Here is a 10,448-nt window from a genome sequence, read left to right on the forward strand (position 1 = left end):
CTATTAGGATTAAGCACTTGATATCAGCTCACACTCTTAACAGGTCCTCTCATGCTCTCCTTGCAAAATTCTATTTGGGATCCCTAAAAGTAGAATTTGAAATGATCATCACAGTTTTCAAGAATTGCCAGCTTTCATGATATTAATCTAAACTTGTAACACTTGATGGTTTCTGGGAAGCTTCAGTTCTGCAAGTTTCATATGGAAGTTCTCTTGAGGCATGATCTATGAATTGTATGCTATTTCTTAAGGTAAGTTTTGGACATGTTGAAGAAAAAAATCAACATAAATTAGCATTGAGGGTAACTATGAAAATAAAAACTCCAGAAGGTAGCACAGACTTTACACTTACATTTACCATTCTTTTTTTCTTTTGGAAGACCACAAATATTGGCAATTCCAGGAGGCAGGGGGAGGGGAGAGGGATTTAGCAGAGTTTTAGCAAAGGCCCTTGGGTACATTTTGTTAATATTAGAGACAGAGCATTTCACAATATTTATGGAATCTAGACAAGGAAGTTGAAAGTTTGAGGCAGATGTCATTCAATCCTCTGTGTTATTTTTCTCATTCAATGAGAATTTTCTTCACCTTTTGACTTCTTCTGTCATAATCCCTTCTGCATCTATGTCTAATGCAAAGTGTAAGAAGGAGCAGCTATATATTATTACTTGTCTCTATCTCACCAGACTCAAAGATGTCTAAGAGTTTATTAAAAATTATCCCAACCCAGGACATAAGAGCTTGCCTGAGAAACTAGAGCGTTTCTGCTTAAGGTTACATGAAAGTACTTCTTCAATATAATTCTGTATTTATTTTTGTCATGGGAATTCCATAAACATTGCTGTCATTGCACTCTGCCCATACAATGCTGGTTTGAGTTTCTTGTGAGAAGACCAAATTCATAAATCTCAAACCCAGCAAATTGGTTTTTCCTCCTGCATTCATCTTTTTTGCCCATTATATGTTTACTATTTTCTATTCCTGGATACTTGTCTGACATTGTGAGAAACACAGAACAGCAATTATGTTATGAAGTAATTAAATAATGAATACTTTCTCATTGTCTTGGTGTCAGAAACTTCACAATAAGTCTGAAAGCTTGTATTAGACAGATGAAAGAGTTTGGTGGAACAGCATACATTGTAATTTGCTATTGCTTTACACAGTGCCATAAAATACATATTATAAAGTATTTTATAATACTTTGGGGTTGGGAGAAGCACATTTGATATCTATGCACAATCTACAAAACTGCTTTAGAAACTAGAGCTCTTTGTGTAGTTAGAGAGTTCATAGTTTTATAATACACTACTTAGATTCTTGGGATCAAAAGGTAGAGAAAAGTACAAGGATAAAATAAGAAGATTACTAACTTTAAGTAAATAGGTAAAGCAAGGACAAACAACACTTCTTTTTCACTGCATTAAGCAGTTCAGTGTTTGTCCAGATGCTTTGAATTGATGTTCCTTATTGACTCCTGTCAAACTGTTATCAAAGCACTTTCCTGCTGTGACTATTTTCCTTTTCCCCAAGTGAAAATAGGGATATGTGGTATCTGTGCTCTGTTGATCTGCACCAAGATCAGATCAGCTGCCACACACTAAAAGCAGCAGCAGTGAGGCAGCTGGGAGAAAAGTACTATCCCTTTTAGCTTTGAAAATATGTATTCAAACCTAATGGGTTTTGGTGCCAGAAATTCTTGTATGAGCCTCCTAGAAAGCTCCCAAAGGCCAGAACTGTCAAACTCCATGAAGAAATGGAAGCAAGTTACAGAAGAGGGGAGTAGTATTGCCATTGAATGGGTCTTGGACAATGCTGTTCACCTTCAACTGGTTTTCAAAGTGGAAGGAGAGAAAAAAAATTAAATTAATTTGTTTTTTACTTAGTAAAATTTTCACATAACAACTTTCTTTTTTCTCCCAGATTTTTTAACATTGCTTTATTAAAGCATCTTTCCTATCTGTTTTCCCTCACCTTGTGTCAGGAGTCCCTGCAAACTGCTTTATGTAGTCCCTAGGAAGACACGAGGAAAAAAAAGTAGCTGCAGCTCCTTTCATCAGCTTTCAGGCTTTCCCCACTGCCAAGATCCTGACTATCTTATTTCATTAATGAAAAGTTAAAGTATCATTGACAGTGAAATTAATTGGAAGAAGAAAATTATAGCCCTGTACAAAAGAAAAAAAAAAAAAGGGAAAGGAAAAAAAAAAACAACCAAACAAACAGGCTTCTTCCACCATGCTCAGAGTATCATTTTCCAGTGATGAAAAAAGAGCAAAGGCTGTTTCAGCAAGGCTAAGGGGTCCAGTTGCACTGAGCTGGGCTGGCAGTTGTTGTACATGGAAGTTTATAACATGGCACTTTGCAGGAAAAGCACCAAGTAAAGGAATAACATGAAACAGAGAAGGAGGAGACAGGAAATATGCTCCTGCAGTCCCACAAAAGGCAATAGCCCAGCATTCACCAGAGAACCCTCTGCAAAGTGCTACTATGAGCAGTCACAACTTTGGGAAGACACCCTACACGTCACCATGCCCCTGCCCCCATAGCCAACCCCACAGCCTGTTTGTGATGCAGCTGGGATACCCTACAAACCAGCCTGAGAGAAGCACTGGGCTGCTCTGTGACGTGGGCTCCATGGCTCCAGACACTGCAGCCAGAGAGCTGCTCCCTGAAATCCCCTTTGCTGAACAGACAGAACTGGGGAACTCAGTAACCCCACCACTTCTGAACTCGTCAGCACAGTTTATATAACGATGAGCCACCAGCTCTTTCGCTTCAAATACTGCCTCAATTTACGTGGCATAGCAGCAATCTGGCTTTGATGGAAAAAAATGTGAAGGAATGTGTTCCCTGGGGAGTAATGCAATACACAGACAATGTAAGAAGGAGGCTGTGCTGTTAAATGATGCACATTTCTATCCAGAACATTTTCATTACTCTTGGAACAAAATTAAAGTTTCCACACTCATTTGATGAAGATTAATCCAGATTTCCATGAGATATGTCCAGATACAGATGTAATCTCTTTAATGAAATGCTCTGCCCATTCATTTCTTCAGCTTTTCTTTTTTTTCTCCTGCATTGAAGATACTACAGACATATGGAAAAGAATGAAAAAGAAAAACCATGTGCAATCAGAGAAACTTCAGACTGAGATAAAATTCCTTTCAGCCACAAAGTCAATACAGGACTGGCTAATGTTTAAACATTAAAAGGGAAATGAAGATTATAATTAAAAATTACATGACTGTATTACAACATTATTTTAAATTCCTATTTTTCTACCTTTTTCAATCTTCTAATGAAGAATTATATTTTTGCTCTTAAAATACTACCCTTTAGGTCTTAAAATGTAAATAAATTATTTCCATTTCCTAGTGTAGCAGCCAACGTTCTGCAGCTTGTATTGTTATTGTCTGTAACTCAGGAAATCCACTGTTGAGTATTTTTAAAGTTTCTAATTTCATATCACTCATTTTATTTCTGAATTTGCTAATTTTTTTCTATCATTCTTCCTTTGCACCTCTTTGATCTCATGCTCATTCCCTTAAAATAGTATATCTCAAGCAACATCTCAGCTGAATTATCACTGGTAAAAACAGATGTTTAAAAGCCACCTATCACTTGCATAAATTTGTGCCCCTCCTTAAATGCCTATTAAGATTCCTAAGGCTCCAATACAGCTGATTATTCTTTCTCAGACTTCCTGAATCAGAGACTGAAATATTTAGGTCTTCAATAACTTTCTTAAACCCTCTTTATTTTCATCAGACATCCTATGTCTCATGACATACATTCCATTTCGCTGACTTCATCTGATGGCATTTCCAATTTGTGGAATATTATTCTTTGCCTCTCAACATTTGCAATGTTTTCATTGCCTGTTCTGGATTTGGTGTTCTTCTTTCGTGATATCATACTTAACATGCCAGCAGCATTTATCCCTCCCCAGTCAAACAGAGCTCAGGAATAAACCAGCAGGGTCACTCCAAAATTTAGCACCTCCGCTGGTAAGTGTAGATCAGCATTAGAGAAAGAGAGAAAATACTTCAAGGGAAGTCTGACTAAGAAAGAATAGGTTCTCGACCTTTGACAGATCACCAGTTTGCATGCTATTTGAACAAAATCCTGCAAGCAATCTGAAAAAACACAATTAGTGACTTTTGAACTTACTGCCTCAAATCCAGAAAATATGTAGAGAATGAAACTCATCAGGGGTATTATAGCTCCTACAGCAATATTGGAATGGTGTTTCTGCTTATGTTTTGCTACCCACAAGCTCATGTTATGTCTGTGGTTATTAAAGGCATAACTGAGACATCAGCTGACCTAAGCAGAGGGGTGATCAAACAGTCAGACCACTGAGTGTCTGTGAGTGACTTTTTCCTCCCTGAAATCAATTGTATCTTTGCCATTAACTGCAGGAGACCGAGAATCAGATCCTGATGACAGAGAAAGTGATGACTTACTTGGAAATTAAATTCCAGGTACAGTTGAGAATAACACTGGTGTCTACAGTTTCTTGTCATCTACAAACTGGGTGTGGAGAGTAAGCAGGGAAAATCACGTGGGCTCTATTCCTTACCAAACTCTCATGTCCTGTTCTACAGTAAACAGAAGGGCTTCTTGATACTGCTAAAAGGACACTTTGCTTTTTCCAACTTATTTTTTTCCCACATATTCTCCATTTTCTCTCCACTCATGTATTGCTAGCTTCCCAAAGAAGGAATATAAGACAGCTAATGAACTAGTGATATTCTTCTGCATCACAAATATCCCAAAATCCCAACTGGTCTCCATTTCTTCTCCACATACTTTACATCTCATTCTGTAGTTTCTGCATCTATGAGCTAAATCTATAAGCTTCGTGTCACTATGAATCAGAACACAAGCTGGCTCTAACACTTTAAACCTGATGTTTGATGTTTGATTATCACACTGTAGAGGAATAAATTCTCTTAAATTCTCTGCCTTCATACATGTTTTTTTTCTTCAGTATTCCACTTTAAAAGTGGCTGATCAAAAAATTTCATCCAGAATTTTCACATTATATGTACATAATGTCTAGGTGGATTAGTTTTTTAAAACAAAAAAAACAGAAAATCTGAGAGAAGGATCCTTTATTCCTTTTATTCACTGGGAACACAAAATGGCCCCAGCACTCTTGCATTGCAGACAAAAATGTGGACAAAATGTGCTTATTGTGAAACTTTCCATCAATTTTAAATAAATGTCAGGTTGTGTTATTACTAACAAATTATGTTTCTATTACTTCACAACTTCCCCGTGTTAACTTGAAAGACTACATTAAAAAAGCCAACCTGTTTTTCACCATTAACAGTTTACCTTATCTGTTCTTTTTCCCATTTGGATTTCTTCTCTTTTTGGAAACTGATCAACTTCTGACTCAGAAGTTTCCCCAGATTTTCAGATAATTGACCTTAGCATTTCATCAGGACTGAAAGCAGAAGCAGGTGGGAAGAATCTGCAATTTTGTTTACAAGGATATATTTCCAGAAACCTCGTTTGAACTTGGTGGAAACATAGCTTTAATTTTCCTTCCATAAATGACAGAGTAAGTGAGGTTGCCATAAAATACTCTGCTTCAAACATTTGACTTCATGCTCTAGCAGCCAGTTAGAGGCCTGTTAAGGTTTATGACAGTAATGCGAGTTTGTGTGACAGTTTGTGCCTTTGAATCTACGTCATAAACCCAAGGAGCTGGAGCCAAAAGGAAGTCACCCTCAAACAGTCCCTTGCACCATGTGATGGTATGAGGGCCTGGAGATGGTCTCTCTGCTTGCCAGCAGAATTTTTTTCCATAGACTTTGGTCTAAGAGCAGGAAAGAAGACATGGTCAGAGTTTGTATCACTTTAAAAGGAAAGTTATTATAGTCCTGTCTAGGCGTCTTGTCTTTACTGTTTCCACCAGAAATACTTATTAGAGAATAATTTTCATTGACTTCAATATGGTAAGCAAGATTTACAAGTTTAAAGTAATGGATGATTAGAACTATCTGGAAAGGTGACAATGGCTGAGTCATAAGAAAAAAGTGCATTGTACTTAGAAAGTACAGAGGGCCTATCAAAAGAGTTGAGAGTAAACTTTGGGTAGTCAAAAGGCTTTAGATGTTTGCATCAAGACTGGGGTTTTAAAGTTATCCAGCTGTTCTTTGTTCATCTCCTTAAAACACAAAAATACAAAAGATTTAGGAAAATGAAACAAAAAGTTCAGTTACTGCAATATCTACAAAAATGATTATTTAAAATAGTCTGAAGTATTTTCTTGTATTGGTATATTTTTATATGCTATATCTCCCCTACAAAATATTTCTCCCAGGACTATTTACAGAATATCAGATAAAAACGTCATAAAAATAACTGAAATATGTTCCAAACAGTGATAGAGATGCCAAAGCAGAACAGAGTTCTTCCAAACCACTTATATTATGATTACTTAAATATCACTGGCTAGTCACTAGTGTTGTGAGACATTCCTGTGTGGCTCAGTCAGATTATTGTTGAATTAAGAGTCATGAAGAACACAAAAGGTGTTTTAAACAACAAAAATTAACTGAAAACATCAATAGACACAAATTAGAGAAAACAAAACAAAAAAATCTCCCCACCTTTAGAATGTAATACATATCTTTTATTCCTAGCTAGAATAAAAGCCTGTACCCTTGCAGACCAAAATATTTGGCTTCATAAGTGTTTTCCGTTTGCCCAAAGAACTGCCAGAGGAGTGGGTAATGACGAGCTAATTTATCACTTCATTAGACCAACTGGGATCAAAGAATCCTTTTGTGGTTTTCTGAGACATGAAAAAGAGGTAACTATGAAAGCTAACTCCTAACTTTCTACTATTTGTACAGTTGCTTTTTCTTGTTTTCATTTCTCAAATATGTGCAACTATGAAAGCAATGAAAATAAAATAACTTTGGTACTTTTACAATCAGAAAAAAAAAAAAAATCTGTATTTTCCTGTTTTCAAAGTACTTGAAAAGGTAGAGGAAAATACTGAGCATGAGAATTTTATATTTTTGTTGCTGTTGTTGTTGCTGTCACTATTATGGTTTGCCAAACAGTGAGGTAGGTCTGTGTCATTTTCATGAAATGAGACTTCAGGAGTAGCAGAAGGACTTTTAAACTCGGAAGATAGGTTTATTTTCAACAAAAAAAAAAAAAAGAACTTTTCCTTTAAAAAAAATCAGAAGAGAGAACACAGAAATAGAAGAATATAAGTCCTTTCTCTTTATCCATCCACTCTTTCCTTTCATGACAAGCCTTTTGCTCCAGACCTTAGTATCAGCAACTAGGGAACAACCAGTGGTACAATATATTTTACAGTTCTTTTTGAGTCCTTAGTAAAGTCTAAAGAAAAACCTAAGGATATCCTGATCCTTCTTTGTGTGCCTGCTTCCATAGATGTTTTAATTTAATAATTTTTGTCTGACATTTTTTCTGTCCTTATATACAGTTTTTTACCAATTTGTCTGTGATCTGTTTTGTCCTAGCCTTTTAATTCAATTCATAAAATACACAAGAAAGAAACACTGAAATAGCTGAACAGCACCCTACAGTCCCTTTTTAGGGGACACTTCACACACTAATAATCTAGTCCCCTGTGCAAGAAAAGGCTGTACTAAGATGGTTATTCAGCCTATCTGGTAGGACAAAGTAGATGGAATGGCAGAGATGTTGAAAAATTAAATTAATGCTTCTCAGGCCATAAGTACCTAATACTATGCTTGAGCAGAATAATTCTAAAGAGGCCAACATCTCTTGTAAGGAATGCTGAAAGCTGGAACATCATAGTTGCTGCAGAAGAAATGAAATTTGCCTTGATCATTATTTTCTTTTTTTTTTTTTTTTTTGTACTTTCTCTCCACATTATCCTTTGGAGATTAATAATTTATGCCCACAGACTCAAAGTATAATTTACCCTAAAGTTTCTCACTGTTTGCCTTTTTTTTAACCTTGCATCAGCCTTCTCACCAGTAATATATGCACCATGTCTAACTATCTGGAAACCAAAAGAGTATTTTTAACAAGTACAGATAAAAACCTCACAGGAGATGAGTGGTTCTCACCACTCCTGCTCTCCTCTTGGATACATTCAGTCCCTGTGCACATTATGGCTTGGTTTATTAGGCTGTAGATATGGGATTGAAGCAGTTTTCTCTCTTTTTTGGCATGGATTTACTTTATATCAGCAACTAGACATTAATTGCATTAGACAGCTAAAGACCAAGTCTGGATGGTAGGATTGGGTGTAATTGGGTGTATAAAGCCATAGTTCAAGACCTTACTCTGATTGGACAAGCCTGTTTTACCACATACCTGCCAAATACTATAATGACCTCCACCCCACAGCCACTAGCAATTTTAGGATAAATCTCTCTCTCTCTCTCCCCGTTTCTCTGTTTCACATTACTTTAATTAGAAATGCTATCCAATTAAAAAGCATGGCAATATATTCCTTTTTTTTTCAAATACAAATCCACTTCCCAGAAGATTGTACCAATGAAACAATAATAGTAGTATTATAGTTGTTAATAAAAACAACAACAATAATAAAAACAACAACAATAATAATAACAATAATAATAATAACACTAACAAGTTTAGAAAACCCCAAATAACAAAATCAACCACTGTCAAGATAGGTTAGGAGTTTTTCAATTGCCATTAATGGTAAGAAAGTGAAGGCTTATTTTTAACTGAAGCTTTTATTAAAGCAAGCAATTCTTTTTATTTTCAACCAAGATGGGAGTGTCTGGAATGTTACTTTTTATTTTTAAAATAAGCCATCATTTTCACCATCAGCACTCAGATAGGAGCCACACTGATTGCAATACTAGTGGTTGAAAGGTCTGAGCATTTTTGTGGCTTGTTGAATAAATATCAGTAATTCAATTTTGGTGTTCTTAAATTTGTGGTATGTGATATTTGGAAGAGTATAAGAATGGAAAATCATTCCATTCCAAGGAACAAATGCTTTCAATCTTATAACACTGCATGGAAGGGTTTTTTGGTGTTTTTTCACATAGGAGGACAAGAACAATTAAAGTCTGTGCAATACTTAACAGTAGATAAAAGTGTACTCAGTGATCAAAAGACTTGGTTTCTTTTAGATATGCTAATCATACTTAGCTCATCAATACTCTGTGTTGCTGTCCGAGAGTAGCATTCAGTCCTGACATTATAAAATGTTTTATGAGAGTGACTCTAAAACAAGCTTACAGAGTTCCTAATTTGATTTTCATTTTTGTCAGGCAAGGGACAAGGTGGTTTCCAGCCTGACAGTCTTGAATATCTGTCTCTGCTCAGTGTCTCCTGTTCATACTGGAGACATGCAGAAGTCCAGCCCCAGGAACTAACTCAATAGTACAGTATTTATTTTCTCTGTGAACTCTCCATAGACAAACAAAAGATATTTTCAAAAACAAAATAAAATACAATAAAGAAAAAAAGGTAACATTCATCCAGAGCTCAGTACACAGTTTATGCTGTGGACTCTTTATTTTCTGTTACTAGGTTTGTGCCACATGGAATCACCTCTGCTGCTTTACTATTGCCAAATGGGACACATTCACAAGAAGTCACATTTGAAGTAAACAACATCTGGGAGCACTGCATACAGTAACTGCTCTGGTCACAGGCAGAGTTTCTCCTCTTGGATGATAGCTGTCATGTGAGTGCCAAGAACGCCTGTAGCTGGAAAACTGTTATATTGCAAAAAAATAGGGCGACTAACATTTCTCTTTGGTACTGCTTGAAGGATCCAGGACCCTTGAGACCCCATAAACCCTGAAAAGTACTATTTCTGGAATACTGTCCATAGCATTTGTATCTTTAATTACATGTCACTCTTAGAAGTGTTACTTATGAGGTTTCAGTTTGGCCTAAACTGAATAAAACTAATGGTCCAAAGGAAAATGAAAAAAGACTAGATGGATCTGCTATAATACCTGGATCTGCTAGAGGAACCTAGAGTACTGCCTGCAGTTCTGATGCCCACAAGGTAAGAAGGACATGGAACTCTTGGAGCAAGTCCAGAGGAGGGCCACAAAGGTGATCAGAGGGCTGGAACACCTCCCCTGTGATGACAGGCTGAGGAAGTCAGGGCTGTTCAGCCTGGAGAAGAGAAGGTTGAGTGGAGACCTCATGGCAACCTTCCAGTGTCTGAAGGAGGCCTACAGAGAAGCCTGAGAGGGACTCTCATCAGGAACTGTAGTGATGGGACAAGGAATAATGGGTACAAACTGAAAGAGGGGAAATTTAGGCTACATATCTGGAAAAAATTCTTTCCTGAGAGGGTGGTGAGATATGGAATAGGTGAAGCATCCACTGAAGCTGTGGATGCCCCAGCCTGGCAGTGTTCAAGGCCTTGAGCAACCTGGTCTAATGAGAGGTAACTCTGCCCATGGCAGGGGGAGCTGGGA

General features: G+C 36.8%; 2 long non-coding RNA genes across 2 annotated transcripts; both read left to right on the top strand.

The window, feature by feature from the left end:
• The first annotated feature begins 2,639 nt into the window (after positions 1-2,639).
• Positions 2,640-3,242, top strand: LOC128788322 (uncharacterized). Its single transcript, XR_008431024.1, has 2 exons — positions 2,640-2,878; positions 3,060-3,242. It is a non-coding gene; the product is annotated as an uncharacterized LOC128788322 (long non-coding RNA).
• A 2,534-nt stretch (positions 3,243-5,776) lies between these two features.
• LOC128788323 (uncharacterized) lies at positions 5,777-10,007 on the top strand. The gene is made up of 4 exons (XR_008431025.1): positions 5,777-5,972; positions 6,733-6,832; positions 9,541-9,697; positions 9,785-10,007. It is a non-coding gene; the product is annotated as an uncharacterized LOC128788323 (long non-coding RNA).
• The last annotated feature ends 441 nt before the right edge of the window (positions 10,008-10,448 follow it).

The sequence above is a fragment of the Vidua chalybeata genome, chromosome 5 (genome assembly GCF_026979565.1).
Source record: "Vidua chalybeata isolate OUT-0048 chromosome 5, bVidCha1 merged haplotype, whole genome shotgun sequence".
Taxonomy (NCBI): domain Eukaryota; kingdom Metazoa; phylum Chordata; class Aves; order Passeriformes; family Viduidae; genus Vidua; species Vidua chalybeata.